We start from the raw sequence: 15,777 nt of genomic DNA on the forward strand, positions 1-15,777 counted from the left end.
TATAATACAACATACTGCATAACAGTTATTTTACAGAATACTGTATACCTGGTATAATAGACGATACTGTATACCTGGTATAATACAGCATACTGCATAACAGGTTTTTTAGAGAATGCTGTATACCTGGTATAATACAACATACTGCATACCAGTTATTTTAGAGAATACTGTATACCTGGTATAATACAACATACTGCATACCAGTTGATTGATTGATTGAATATTTATTTAAGCCTCGGAAGACACATTGAGGGATAAGACCCTAATTTTCAATGGTGCCGAGGGTACAATAAAAAAGTTGATACATTAAAAGTTAATACATTGAATAAATAGGAATGAAATAAATATGCATATATATATATACACAGTAATACAAGGTATAAAACAATTCGTCAATAAAATACTGTGGCAAAATCAACTAGCAGTTACAGTCATTGCAGGAGAAGTCAGCTGTACATGAGACCAGACACGAAAACTCTGTCAATGAAACAAATGAGTGCAACTTTAATTATTTTATAGTTATATAAATATTAAAGTTATTTTCGAGAATACTGTATGCCTGTATACTGTATGCCTGGTATAATAGACGATACTGTATACCTGGTATAATACAACATACTGCATACCAGTTATTTTACAGAATACTGTATACCTGGTATAATACAACATACTGCATACCAGTTATTTTAGAGAATACTGTATACCTGGTATAATAGACGATACTGTATACCTGGTATAATACAACATACTGCATACCAGTTATTTTACAGAATACTGTATACCTGGTATAATAGACGATACTGTATACCTGGTATAATACAACATACTGCATACCAGTTATTTTACAGAATACTGTATACCTGGTATAATAAAACACACTGTCAACCTGTTATAATACAGAATACTCTGTGTCCATGTCCTGCAGCAGTAACCAGTCCTCCACCTGTTGGCCACACGGCTGCGCTCACACACCGCTCGCCCCCGTGGCTCTGCCTGCTGCACTGCGCATGCGCGGTGCGGTGACGGAGCGGAGACCATTTCCTCCAGCAGCAGGCCCTAGCTGCACAAACACACACACACACAAACACACAGTCACACGCTCACACACAGATGCAGACAACCGGACGACCGTCGAAGCGAAGCCACGTCTGGGGTTGTGTTCTCTCCCCGCTGCCCGAGCTGGATGCGCCCGCAGCGCCTGATGGGCCTTCGCCGCTAGTCTCCAGCCTCATCTGCCCGCTGCTGCCCGCTGCTCGCCGCTGCTCTCCGGGTGAGTTGACCACAGCGAAGCCTCTGTTGTGTCTCCGTTGTTTTCGCTGCTTTCTGTAGAGCCCGCGGAGCCGGACGGTGGAGAACCCAGCGGCCGGGGGTCTCTGTTCGTGGGGACACGGTGTTTGCATCCCCGCCAGTAGCCGAGGGGAACTGGTCCCATGCTACTCTGGGGGGTTTCTTCACAGAAATAACGTGAAACCCTGTTCGAGAGCCTTTAGCCTTAGCTGCTAGGTAACGTACAATGCAACGAGATCCATCATCGGACATTGTTTATTCCCAACTCCCTGGAGGTTGTAGCCCTTTTATTCAGGACACACAAAGTGAACGCGGCTGTGGCTCATCCACCGTTGTCTCGTTCCCTTTCATGTTCTCGTATATTCTTGGGAGATTTTTGCACAAAAGCCCCCTTTCGCTCACCTGGTTCCATAATCGGACACTTCGATGGTGGCTAAACGCCTTTTGGTCTTGACCTCCCACTGTGACTCCCCTCTCTACCCACAGTGGGTCTGGGGTTGTGGGGATGTGCAGCCATGGAGCTGGGCGTCAGGAGAACAGGAAACCTTGCAGCTTTGTCTCCCAGGAGGATGCACCTTTTGGGGGTTTCAGTAAAAGCTGGCGGAGCTGGCTTTAGAGAGGCGGAGAGCATCGAGGTCCGAGCCATGTGCATGGTAGAGTTGTGACTCTGCTTTGCTGTGGCCTTGTTCATTGGTTTGGATTTGACTGGGAACTGAGGACAGTCCCGTCCGAAAATAAACACAGGGCTGGAGCTGAGGGTTCAGCCTTCTCACTGATCTTGGTTGCTGGAGAATGTGTGTCAGTGTTTAGAACTGCGCATATGAAAGTGCTACACACAAGTCGTCCTGTTGATCAAAACAGCAGATCATACTGCCATGTTATGTTTTGACTCCAAAGTGAAATAGTTTTTCTCTTGCACTGCTCCAGGGGGAGGTCAGAGGTCAGGTTAAAATACGGAACACCATCCTGGAGCAGGTAGAGCTCCATGGTCTTGCCTAAGGACACTTAGGCAATGTGTATGCCTGCAAACACAGAGGTATTCAGGTTAAGGGACATGAAAAAGATTACATCCATTTTCAGACAGGACCTGAGGCTAAAATCCAGAGAATTGGCTTCGGAGTTGCCTTTCACATATGCACCACACAATCCTCCGCCTAAAGACCGATTCGTTATTCTGCGTTAAACCCTACGCAGAGCTACGCCGTGCTCTGATGTGCACCTCCCCAAAAATGTAACCGTGTCGAGCAGTCCACAAGAGCTGTGATTGGCCCACTTGGTAACATCCTATTTCCAGCAGACTCTGCGCCACTATTGAATTGAGTTGAAGGAACGAACATAGATGACGTCTTTTTTTTCTTCAGAAAAAGTTAAAGCTCTTCATTATCTGTAAGGTCCATCACGATGCGCTTAGTAACGCTTGCCATTGTTCCGAAGTAAACAGAGTGGCCAGAGAATTTGTAATAGGTGGACCAGAAACCGGGAGAAACTCCACACCAGCATAGAAACTCTACCACCAATAGTGCTTCAGTGGAGTAATTCCAGACAAACTCTCTTGGCATCTTCATCGATGTCTTCTGTGTTTGTGTCACTGCTTTTTCACCGGGAGAATATGTATTCTTTATATTTTTTAAGTTTAACGTCTGTCGCACATTAGAAGCGTCATCATCCCTCCCCAGTCGCCTGTGGTGAATCCAGTGGGGCATCCCCTGCTGGATTCACACATCGACTTCTCCTGGATTTCTACGGACTTTATACTAGATACGCAGCTACTCTGGAAAAGATACAGAGGAACCGCGGAGTCCAGTGCTTGTATGAAAGCTATTGGTTTTATCGTCAAATGTTATTAGTGTCAAATGTTGCTCTGGCCTTGTTTATGTTCTCCGACAGTGTTTGAAGATAAATGTCTGAGTGAAATGCTGAGATGTACATACCGATACAAGCTGTGGCATGACTGACCAAGCCAAGTGGGGTCTGCAGTGTATTGTTACATAGGGACGCAGCTAAGCACTTTCAGTCTCACTCCTGGGTTGTTTTTAAGGGAGGGAATCTCATCATTTGCTTATTAAAACAGTGGCTTTACACGTTGTGTGACATGCTACTGCTCAAAATCTAAAATACCAACCCATCAGATCCCGCAGCTATTATATATCTCTGATTTCTGCCGTCAGTTTGAAGGTGATAAGCAACTGGATTTTGCATGATAACTTGGATGAAGAAACAATTAGAAGAGATGTTATGATAGATAATTGTGATATATTATTTGCTGTCTCGCTTGCACAAATTTGTGTTCAGAATTGCAACTAGATTGTATATTATTGTTTTTAGGTTGATAACAAACCCAACCAACAATCAGCTATAAAAGTTGGTACTAAATAGATCTTATATTGCAGCCTATCGGTCTTAAATGCCATGTTGATCCCAGTGAGAGCTGATGTAGCAGCAAGGTGGATTTGTGTTTTCCATCAGAGAAATCTGATTGGTGCAAAGTGGGGGGTGTGAGAGCTTTGCATTCATTATCCCCAAAAGAATCTGGTGAACCAGACTGCAACGTGTTAGAGATCCATATGCTGCGTCTGTCGGCTCTAACCTGCTGTCGTCACGCTAGGATGTCCAACATAATGCCTTCAGGGTCTTTAATGAGAGAGGTGGCAATTAAGGCCATTTGTGTGAATTCACGTCTTCTATATGCAAAAAGAAATAGCTCTAATTGTTTAATTTCAACCCACTGTCCCAGTCCTGTAAACACCGTGTGACTCAGCTCTGTGTAGTGAGACCAGACATCCCTCCATCTGTGAAGTCAGTTCTTTCTCCACCTGTCCTCTGTTTGTCAATAGCTCTCTCCGTCTCACTGACTCACTGATGGCTCGATCGGAGTTGTCTTATCGAGGTGAAGCCTGACGTGGACTAGAGGTGACGGGACAAGTCTGAAGGCCTGGCTTCATGTCTGTTCTCTTCCTTTTTAGTGATGAGTTGTGTTGAGGTGGGGGAGAAAAATCTAATCCCTGTCCGGTCGATCCTTGAAGCTGCTACTGTCTCAAGCTAAGCTCTGAGTGTGTCCAATGTACTCAGCTGGGAAGTGCTGGTTCCTCTGTCTGTACACTGACCATCTCATTGCACATTTGAAGCCCGTCCAAGGCCCTGCTGATCTCAACACAATGCCGCCATTTAGATCATTTTTCCCCCTCCAGCCAGTTTTTCTCCCATGCCCACTGTCTCTTTAATCAGCCAGCACAACAACAGTGTGGAGATTTATCATGGTGCCTTTGGTGCAGAGATTAACAGTATATTGACACTCATGAGCAACAGGACATCACAGATGGTGCAGGACTTAGACTCTGCACTGTAGGCTGTGTCCCTCTGCGTAGAGGCATTCAGTTCACTCACTACATGATCGTCTGCATTTCAGCAGCCTGGGTCACTGTGTTTAATACCTGTAAAAGGTTATTTCATTTTGTCGTTAGTCTGTAGCCACACACAAAAAACACAGTGCACTATCTGCCACTGTGTATGATAGATAAATGCCCACTCTGAGCTATGCAAGTTTATTCTAGACATTGCCCGATGCAAAGTCGCGAGCACTGCCACGGTCTACTTATTTAGGAAGGGTGATGGAAAGTGGAACTGACAGCAGATTTGCACTGCACCTGCACTGCTTCCTCTTTTTAAACCACTGTAGCGACAGAATAGGTGCATCTGTAGCACCGTACACACACTTGTTGTGGACTGTACAACAGTTGCATTGTGTCAGCTGATTGATGATCAAAGCGGTCTTTGTAATTTGCGTATACCAGACACCACTGTCTCTCTCTCTCTCTCTCTTTCCTGTTAGGCAGAACCCTAATAGGCCTACTCCTAATCAGATTATTGTCAGTAATGCAACTAAATGATTATTAATCTGCTTATTTACTGTCTTTATTAGTCAATGACCTGTTTATAACATGAAACGTCAAAGTAATTACAAATGCCGGCTATACTTTCCCATAGTTGATGGGTTTAAATTGCCTGTTTTGCTCACATTCCATTTCAAAACTGTGCTCAAAACTGTAAATACTCACATGAGAGAAGTTAGAACCGGTAAAATTGAGTAATATATCTTAAATTAAGTTATGAATTAATCTATTATTGAAATGAGTAGTTGTCTAATCTACTCACCAACTCATTGTTTCTGTTTGGCCATTTAAACAGAGGTTATAATCTTTAAGTCTCTCACAGTTTGGTTTGAGTTCATTTGTTGCATCACTGATGATTCCATTGGAATTATATCATTTGACAAACATATTTAGTGCATGCCTGTTTTTGCCGTTTGTTTTTTGCCCATTGTTTTAACTACATTGACCACTTTTTGCACTGTAACAGGACTCCAAGCAAACACTTGTAATATTACTGGAAAAGTGTACATCAGATCATAAGTGTTCATGATTTGTTCTTTCTTAAAGTGTCATTCCAACATCTTTGTTCCTGCCCGGCGCCCGCTGAGCTGTGATCTAGGCACCCCCCCTTCACACCCTCCATCCTGGTTATCATGCTCCTCAGTAGAATAGTGGCATTGTAGCTGCCATCTTGCGTGCAAACTCGGGGTGGCCTCTCCATCTGGTCAGCGAGTGGTCAGTTCGGCAGCCCCTTGAAGGCCAGGAAGTGTCTGCCGCCACGCCTGCTGGCTGGCTGCACAATGTAGGCAATGAGCAGAGCTCGAGGCCTGACACATGCCTGGTCTTGCACTACACCCACAGCATCCAAAAGCTTCCTCACTGAGAAGAGCTTCACACAACGACATTGTTAATTCAAGAATTTGGCAAATTCAAGAATGTGCCATTTCAGACAAATTCATGTCATGTTTTTGTTTCCTGTTTTTAAACTGTTTGATGCTGGTGAAACTGTTGGTGTTTAAACTGCAGAGACTCCATCCCTGCATCAAGGAGAAATGTACTTGTACACTTTGCAAAAACTTTTTAAGGATCATGCAACTGTCCACAAAAACGAGTGAATAAAAGTCAAAGTGTGTTTTTTTCCCCCCTTAAAATCCTTTGGTGTGGCAGCATGCCTTCTGTAATAATAATAACGTCTGATCTGTCAGGCAACAGCCAGACAACCCCCCCAAGCTCCTGTAACCAGCTGAAGTGGTTTATTATCCACATAACCATGTTCTACCTGAGGTAATAATTTAGAAATGGCATAGTGAGGAATTCCTCAGGCCCATATCATAAATCACCCAAAACTGCCAAATCACCATGCAACTAAGTTATAGCTTATTGGTCCCTGCTCGTCCTTCACTAACCACCCTGCCTCTTTTCCCAGAACCCCCCACTGTGCGAACCAGCACCACACAATGGACTCTTATTTGAATGACAGATTAGCAGAATTCTCAGTATAGTGGGTGCTTAAGAAAAAGCAGGGGGAAATTTGTGGAATTTATTAAAACACCAACATTTGGAACAGTAAAGAGAAGAACACAAAAGAACATGTTGGACTTGAATTCCCATTTAACTAGATAAACAAAAATAACTAAAGAATAAGAAAGAGGTGATGGTGTGTGTCTCCCAGAGTCTCCACATCTGTTTCAGCCCCCCCCCCCCCACAAGCCCAACATAGTTCAGTTCAATCCAGTTCTTACCACGAAAAACAGATATAATCTGCTCCTGAGTGGTGACAACACGCTTTTGTAAAGGTAAAACAGATGATCCTTTCTGACCTCGTTGCTCTGAAGCTACTATAGTCACTTCTGTGTGTGGGTTGAGATTACGTGGGGTTGTGATTTGATTGGAGTGTGATTGGACACACACACACACACGCACAACAGGCTGCACCTGCTGCTGTGGCAGCGAGTGGGATTGGGCGCCCCTTACGGTTCCGACTTTGTGTATCTTGAACCAAATCCGTATACATTTGGATCCTGATTTGGATTTCGGCTCGAGAAATCGTTACAGGGCGATGAATTACAGTTTGTGTTTTAGGGCTGTGCGAGAACTGACTGGAAATAACGAGCAGAAGGATACATTTTCAGTGTAGGAAAACAGTTGGACTACTCTACAACTACCTCCTATATAATTACATGCATATACACACACAGTAAAAGACACATCTGTGCGTCATCCACGATCAAGACCACCTTGTAACACAAGATCATTTTATTGCATTATTTGTGGAGAACTGTGCTCTGTCACATACACACTGTCAGGTACATACAGTATATGGAGGATCAGGTATCTCTGAATTTTAGACAAATGTTCATTAGCCGAGCAGGAAGTAGAAAGTACCAAAGACCTGTGTCAACATGTCATGTATATTTGGGACTTCCCCGGCTTACCCCCACTGTCTGATCACCTATTCCTATTTCACTGAAGTGCCCAGTGTGATCTTGATGGAATTTGTGTCCGTTTATAGAGAAACAAAACCCTCCTGCCATGATCGTGACTGTCCTAAAAAGAATACAGAAGGAATCGCTGATGATGATGATGTTGGTGACAATGAGTTCCGTCTCAGCGGGGGGGCTCCAGTGGTTCCTCTTTTATCTGCTGCTGTGTTTGCTCCAGAATATTTTTGTGCAATTGAGCCTTCAAATCGACTTCAAAGATACGGTGACAGCAAACGTGTCTGCTCTGATGACGTCACAGAGGGTGACCTGAATTAGGTCTACTTTAACACTGGGTTTTCCTTTTTAAAGCACGATTCCATTTGATCATATCTATGCATATAACTCCCCTCAGGCTTTCTTTTTCATAAAGGCAACTTTTTCCCCCTGCTGTTTTTCAGATGAGAGATTAAGGCAGAAGATCTACGCAGTGTAGAGATGTTTATTGTTGACTGTGTCCTACATCTGCGCATATTTCTCATACACCAGTTAATGAACCCAGAGTTACTGAGAGGTATGTGGCTGGATATGAATGCATAAATAGCTGCGGAATGATTGATTTAGAAGTACACAGATGTGCTCCTCTTTAGGCCCTCTAGAATTTTATTGCATACAGAAATCCTATTAGCACCTGAATCTTGTCTGATTATTATGGCCCAAACCTCTTTACATGGCATGGGAATTTAGAGATATTGTCTTTATTTTCTTGTTGCACTTACCACTTCGAGGAAGAGTTGCTGCTAAAATGTAAATGTTTTGCTCACACTGAAGCAGCTGTGCATTCTGTGCCAACCCATGAGAATCAATACTGATGATTGAGTGCAAGTGCTGTTTCCATAGAGGTGCGAGTATTTAAGTAACACGCCATCAATGAACTCGGCAGGACTATTCAACAACAATCTCCATCTAAACAGCTCCCTGGAACAAACTGTTTACTAGGAAAAGGAATTTGCATGAAACAACCAGTAAAGACCTTATCCAGGATAGAGCTCTGTGTGAATATCAGTGTGCATGTAAACACACAGATTCTCTCTATCCTCTGCTTAGTGTACGCCTTGAAAAAATATCAATATCGAATTGCCACCTGATACAGGCTTTGCTTTATCTATCAAGGTGAATCTCAATACATCTAATTTCATGATGAATTTAGATGTCAGGTGACAGCCTAAATAACACACATGCTTAATATGTGACGTGAGGCTTTTGTTGGCTACCAAAATCCGGTGCCAATCAGGCACTGGTTCCTATACGGCTTGTATCTACTGAACCAGATCTCAATGCAGATTTTGGTACCTCATTTTGGGGAGCTCTATGCTGAAATAGCTGTCCTGCTTACAGTTGCGTGTGTCTCTGTCCCTCTTCACACACGAAACCGATAACCACATGAATTTGGTTATTAATGAATTACATCAGGTCAGGAGGGGAGTAAGGAGTACAGAGACTCTGACACCGGACCACCAGACCTTTTAATGTATGTCTGTCTAGTTCTGAAGCAGCGCTGGTTATTAATTCTTCAGCGGTGGGACATCGCTAAAACAATGAACGCAGAGGAAAACATTATTAGATTTATGTTCTGTCTCTGCATCGATGCAGAAGCGTCCACTTCCGCATCTAAGAATCAAGAAATTTCTCCACCTATGATGCGGAGCACATCGTCTGGGAATAGTGGCATTCATGTGGAAAGACAGTTGATGACAAATTGGGAGCTATTTGCTTTATTAAGCATTGACACAATTATTGAATATTACATTATTTGGGTTAGGTTTAATCTATTATATGAGTTTGTTGTGTAAATGTTGCACTTATTTTTATAACTGTAAACCATCAAAAAGTTTTATGTCCTCTTTATAATTTTTGCAAAATTATAGCAGGCATCTCTCCTTGCCTCTCAGAAACTTCTTAGTTCAGTTCACACCGAAAATTGGAGTGAGGAAGTGAAATTATTGCAGTCGAGTGTTTTGCAGTGATTATAGTTGATGGAGGTTTGCTAACCTCTTGACTTGAGCTTGTTTTCTCCCCCTCGCTCTACATTCACATCTGACTTTCCCACAACATGTCTCATTCAGCTCTCTAACCGCTCTGAGTTATGCGCACACATGTCCAGTCACCCACACCCATTCAGGTCCATATACTATTACTTGGTCACTCACTCACATACACACCCACACAGAGATTATCTGCTATTCGTGGCGATGTCCAAGCATCTGAGTAGACCACGCTGGGGTCAGTGACGGAGGAAAATACAACCACCCATCTCAAATTTCAGCAAAACTCCATCTTGAGTCTCCTGGGAACGTAAGAATGTACCAACCATTTAGGATACGAGGACCCCTCCCTGCATATCCCTCGCCTTGTTTCAGTGGTAACCTCATTGTGTCAAGTACTGGGCAGAGATTGTATATAAATTGGGTTTTAGATTAATTTCATGGTTGGTGCCAAATGACCCTCCTCCATTCAGCTTGGTCGGGTAACCAGAGGACTGTGTTGATATTGGCAGAAGAGCCTCTTAATGTTGTCAACTTGTCACCGAGATGTTATTGCATTAATAGGTAATTAAACGCACAAACAAATGTTTTATTCTATTGTCCAATCACTGGAAGTTCATGTTTTTTCTTTAGGCAAATCAGTGCACAGTAGTCATGTCAGGTGAAAGACAAACCTAACTTGTCTTGGGGGCCTTCCTTTTATTTGTGTATGTCTTTGCTGTGTTAGCCATCCTAATGCTACCAAGGGACTAGGGGTGCAACGATTAGTCGACGTCGTCGACAAAAATCGATGACCAAAATAGTCGCAGACGAATTTACTCGTCGATGATTCGTTGGTGACGTCATAGCGCGTGTTTCTCATGCCGCGCATCGGAACTAAACGTCGTTTTACCGGAGGTGCTGATGGAAGTAGCTGAGGAGTGAGCCATCTCGCTCCCTTCCTATCTCTGAAAGTCGCGCATGTGCAATAGCGATAAAACATGGACCGATGTCGGCGTCCGCTGCCGCGCGCAGTCGCGCACCAGGAAGTGAAAAGTTCGGGAGAACTTCTCTCTTGACATGGCCCGAAAAAAACTACCTGCAGTATTTGTGCGGCGGACCTGCTCTCCATGGAAGCAGGACACGTGCATGTGAGGAGGAGGCACGTGTGACATCGTAACGGAGACGATGCGGACTCGCCTCTGACAGACGTTATATATACACGTTTATACCTGCGCGCAGGATTCTAGAATCCATTACAAAAATATGGTTTAAACTTTTTATTAATGAGTTTAAAAACGTTATGTTATCCTATTGCCTGACAAACGTCTTTTTTTAATCAAAATGATTTAGTCCGAAGAAGACTAGTTTCGTTTGTTGATGTTTATATTAATGTTATTTTCCCTGTCCTTTTTGTTAACTGGAAAAATGGATACTTGATTTTTAATTTATTTTTAGTACCAGCTGTTCTTGGTTCACAGTAAAAAGGGAAACTTAAATTTAAATTAATTTTTTTTATTAGCACTTTGCCAGTCCTTGGTTTTAAATGGACAAAAACTTGATTTTTCTTTGCCTTTGGGTCAACAGTACCCTTATATGCAACAAAGTTTATTAAAAGACATTTTTTTTAATGAAGTATCAATCTTTATTGTCTTTATTTTCAGTCATCACATGCCTCGAACAACCTCAAGCTAAATTTAAAAGCTGTTTGCTAAATAAGAGCAATTAAGAATTTGTGTCATTCATAATCCGATTAGTCGATTAATCGTTTCGATAATCGGTGACTAATCGACTATCAGAATAGTCGTTAGTTGCAGCCCTACAAGGGACCCTGCAATGGTCCTTAAAAATTAAAAAACTCCCAGGTGACCATGCAAATTCAAGCAGAGTGAGTAGGGAGAGGTACCCTCGTGCAATATGATCTCATCCCGATAGAGGTTATATCAAGATTGAGAAAAGGTCTTTGCAGATGTTACGGTCTCCTCCTGTCCTGGGTTCTTTGCCATATGTCGTGTCACAGGTAAAATCTTCTTGCAACATCTGGGTTTGTTCTGAGCCCTCGACTGCACTTGTGGCTCTCACTCATAGACTCTGTATGTTTTGACATGGTTCTTGTGTAGGTCGTAAATGAGATTCATAGTCTGGTGTTGGGACCAAGCTGCAACATTATTTTCAAACATGAGTTTCCTGGTCTGTGTCAAACAAACCACAACTGTGTTAAAAAACTAACCACGTCTACAACCTCTTCATTGTGTCTCGGCAGAATAGCAGAATATATAACCATAAAGAGTGTGATTAGGAAATGTAAACGATAGACAATAATATGAAACCATGGTTGTTTTTTATTTCTGTGATGGCATGATATAAATCATCGTACTGCACAGCCCTAGGGAGAGGTTCATTCAGTTAAAGTACGTTTTCTGCAGTGTACACATTCTACACTAATGTTAAGTTCCACAGTTGCCTATCGTGAAGTGCACTATTTAATTACTATCAAATATTGAAAATGAACTGATATGTGAATTCCAAATCATACTGCCTAGCTCCGTTTGCTCAGCATTTTCTTCCCTGGTGCTTCGAGAGTGACCGAGGCTTATCACTGCACGCACTGTGTGTCTGGTGTGCAAGTTTCCGCGCGTGTGTGAGAGGCTTCTGTGAATTTACTGAAGAAATCCCGAAGCTGTGTTCTCCGCAGGCAAGATTAGCAAGAGCTGCCTCTGCAAACACTGCCTCTGCATTCACAGATACTCTCCTCTGTGATGCCTCACGTGTGCCTCAGTGTCCACATGGGGTTTCTCTCCCACATTATTACCATCACCTTATCACCCAACGTCCTCATCCACAGGTGAGCGCAGGCTCTGGATTTGCTGTTTTTCAACCTACACTTGAACACAGCAGAATGTTCTTTTAGTTTATGTGCATTTGTACATTGTAGGCAGGAAGTGTTTGAATTACACAGTGGATTTCAGGAGACTCCTATTTTCTGGTGAGCATCTGTCTGTCTGTGTGACCTTCATGCAACAAACAAATCCGATCCAACTTGTTTTGTTGAAAAGAAGTATAAGAGGCAGTGTAATGTGATGGGATGGCCATGCAGGAAGAGGCACAACTTTGTATTAATTAGTGGAGACATTTGTTGAAAATTGTTGTTTCAATTTGCAAATAACACACAAGGACAATATGCATCTACATTTGTTTGTTTGTTAGCAGGATTATTCAAAAAACTATGAAACAAATTTCACTTTTTTTTATTGTGGCATTCTAAAACATTTTTTGGGGATTTTTCATTGAATAATTCATGGGTCCTGATGAAAAAATTATGAAATGTTTAGAGGACTTGTATTTTCTGAATGGGAAATTTGGTGCAGATCCAAATAAAAATTTGCATTTACTGAACATAAATTTGGTTTTATAAGGTGACTCGTATGTTCTCTGAGTGCCATTCTATTTTGAACCGCACTGTACAGAAAATCTGAATCTGTAACCTGTAACAGAAATGGGCAATGTCTCAGAGTTTCCTCTAAAAAGGTCATGTCCTTTTCAAGGGAGTCAAGATCCTCTTAGCTCACCTGTAACTCAAACCACCATTGTAGGCTGTTGAGGATTAAATATACATGCCTCAGTGTTTTGTCTGCGTATGTTTGACTCTCACATATTAAAGAATCTTTCAGACATGCACTGAACGCCACAGATCTTCCATATTTTCTCCGGAGGTGGAGGAGCATGTGTGAACGTAAAAGAGAGAGGCTCCGGATTATTTGCAGACTTTCGCTGCCTGGCCTAGTCGTACAAAGTCTGTAGAAATGCAACAGAAAGTGAAAAAGCAGTGTGACACACGTAGAAAACGCACAGATGAAGATGTCAAGTGTTTGTGTGTTGTCAAGAGAATCACGTGATCTGGGCACAGAGTTAACATGTGCTGTACCCGGCTGCTCCACCTCTCAGCTGAATAATGCAGAGGATTTGATGCTGTTGGGAAGGCGTCTGGGTAAATTCCGAACCCAGTTCTCCGGACTAACCCGTAGGTCATGTCTGATAATGGCTTTAACCTTCACATTTTCACTTTTACTGATACAGTGTGTAACATGTCAAAGCAGTGTCAGGCAGATCTCCTCTCAGCTAATTAGGCTACAATTCTTAACGTAGCCTATTAAAAGAAACTATTGACCTAGTTAACATTGTGTCAAGGGATTTACTATTGTGGTGGAAATGGTAATGACTATTAACAAATTTTATTGCTACATATTGAGATGACAGTAGTTAATCACTCTGATCTCATATAAATATGGGGAAGCAAATACTTTACTACTTGTATTTTTTAGCACTGTATTCAGAATATCTGATACTGTCGTTAAACAATTTAATTTCCCATCACTTAGTATTCGTGCAAAGAGGAATCTCCTTGTGTTAAATGGCTTTGTTCATGTTTTGTAGACACACGCATGGTCACTTCCTGTGTGTGAGGATGCACATGTGGATCGCTCTAAGCGGGCGTACAGCATGTGTCTGTGGCCCACAGTGGAAAGTGCCCCACACCGAGTGCTAATGCAAGTCTGTGGTTGTGAATTAATAATTCAGAGAGCTGGCACAGTTGGGTTGAGCCTCTATTATTCATGCTTGGCATTGGAACTGACAGATGATGGCTGTTAATATTAAGGACCAGCAGATACAGTCCTCCGCCAAAGAAACCAAGAAGTATTGAACACTTCCATGTTTGTCTCCATCCGCCAGCCACTACACCCACCACTCCCCTACACTCCTCTATAGCATCTCTTTCTCCCTCACTTTGTGTCATCTACATATCTGTCTCTCCATCCCCCTGCATGCCTCTGTCTCACCGTGTCTATCTCGCGTCTCCTTTTCATTCCATCTCCCTGTGAAGTCTTGATTGAAATTCAAATGTGCTTCCTTTAGAACAAGATGTCTCTTACAAGGATGAACAAAACACCGAAATGATGGGGATAATTTGCAGTTAGAAAATGTTATGTAACAGAAAAGATATTCATCAGGGCATGAAATATAACTCGAAGACGATAATGAATGTGCAACTATGAAGGGTAGAGCGCTTCATTTGTTAAAACACCTTTAATTGAATTTGTTGAAATACTTTTCATATGCGGATAGTCATCAATAAATAGTCGTCTGGAGGAAAAAAGAAAGAAAGACAGTTTCTGTGGCCATCGCCAAACTGTAATAACCAGTACTAGTCATTTCCATTGGAACGAATGAAATGATTGGCTGGTGTACCTGTCAGTAAGCGACCGGCCTGCCCTTGCTCTCACTGCTCATGATAAGAGTCGCGGATAAGTCGTCTTCTAGCAGTTGTCAGTCCTGAGCTTTGACAAGAGGGCTGATCTGAGGGGCTGGGATGTAACCGTTGCATATTTTCATAAATATAGTGTAGCCTGCTCTTGATAGTTTTTCCAGGATTACCAGCCAAGATTTAATGGAGTGATCTGCCAAAACTTTGGTCTGGTTGATAAGACCAAACACTGTTATGTCTCATTTTCCCCTAAAAAAAGTACAGCTCTGTTTCAGGTTTGTCAGTGTCTACAACCGCTCAGTCAGCACAGAGGCCATTTCTATCTTAGTCTAGGATTACTTACCGCTCAGGTAATCTCTATGATCTCTATTTTGAGCAAAACATATTTTTCAGTGCCATTTGACACCAAGATTTTGCCTTGAGCCTCTCCTGCTTCTCTTTGCGACTTATATCCCTCGCTCATCTTTTTAGTCCACAGAGTGTGAATTTTCTCCATGGTGTCAGTGCGGCTGCCTCCGAATGCATCTTTTATTAAAGAGATTCGGAGCTCCAGTCACCACTAATGCCGCTGCCATATTGTACCAGCACCCTGCTGTGGCTGCTGCTAATGACATTCTTTGTGTCTCCATCCCAGTGCATTGCCTCCCTGCGTCCTCTTCCTCCTCCGGTCTGCAAAGAGGAGTTTTCATGTGTGGCCTTCAAAAGGAGGAGGGGGAGGAAGAGGAGGAGAGGCCATGAAAGGGACAGCAGACAGCTTCTCCTTTTCCTCCTCACTCATTCTCGCTCGCCCATGGGATGTTTGAAGCCAGTTCAGTAGCTGTTGGACGGCATACATATCAGGCCACGGTTGAAGAGTGTACATGCATATGTATGAAAGTGACGGTATATACATCAGGGCATTGTGTGTGCGC

General features: G+C 42.7%; 1 protein-coding gene across 1 annotated transcript in view; it reads left to right on the forward strand.

Annotated features, from left to right (window-relative positions):
* Positions 1-1,030: 1,030 nt before the first annotated feature.
* LOC132998300 (tyrosine-protein kinase CSK) overlaps positions 1,031-15,777 on the forward strand; it is a 39,995-nt gene continuing 25,248 nt past the window's right edge. The window contains exon 1 of the mRNA XM_061067856.1: positions 1,031-1,273. The gene's annotated coding sequence lies outside the window, so the exon portion shown is untranslated. The remainder of the gene's footprint in view (positions 1,274-15,777) is intronic.

The sequence above is a fragment of the Limanda limanda genome, chromosome 3 (genome assembly GCF_963576545.1).
Source record: "Limanda limanda chromosome 3, fLimLim1.1, whole genome shotgun sequence".
Classification (NCBI taxonomy): domain Eukaryota; kingdom Metazoa; phylum Chordata; class Actinopteri; order Pleuronectiformes; family Pleuronectidae; genus Limanda; species Limanda limanda.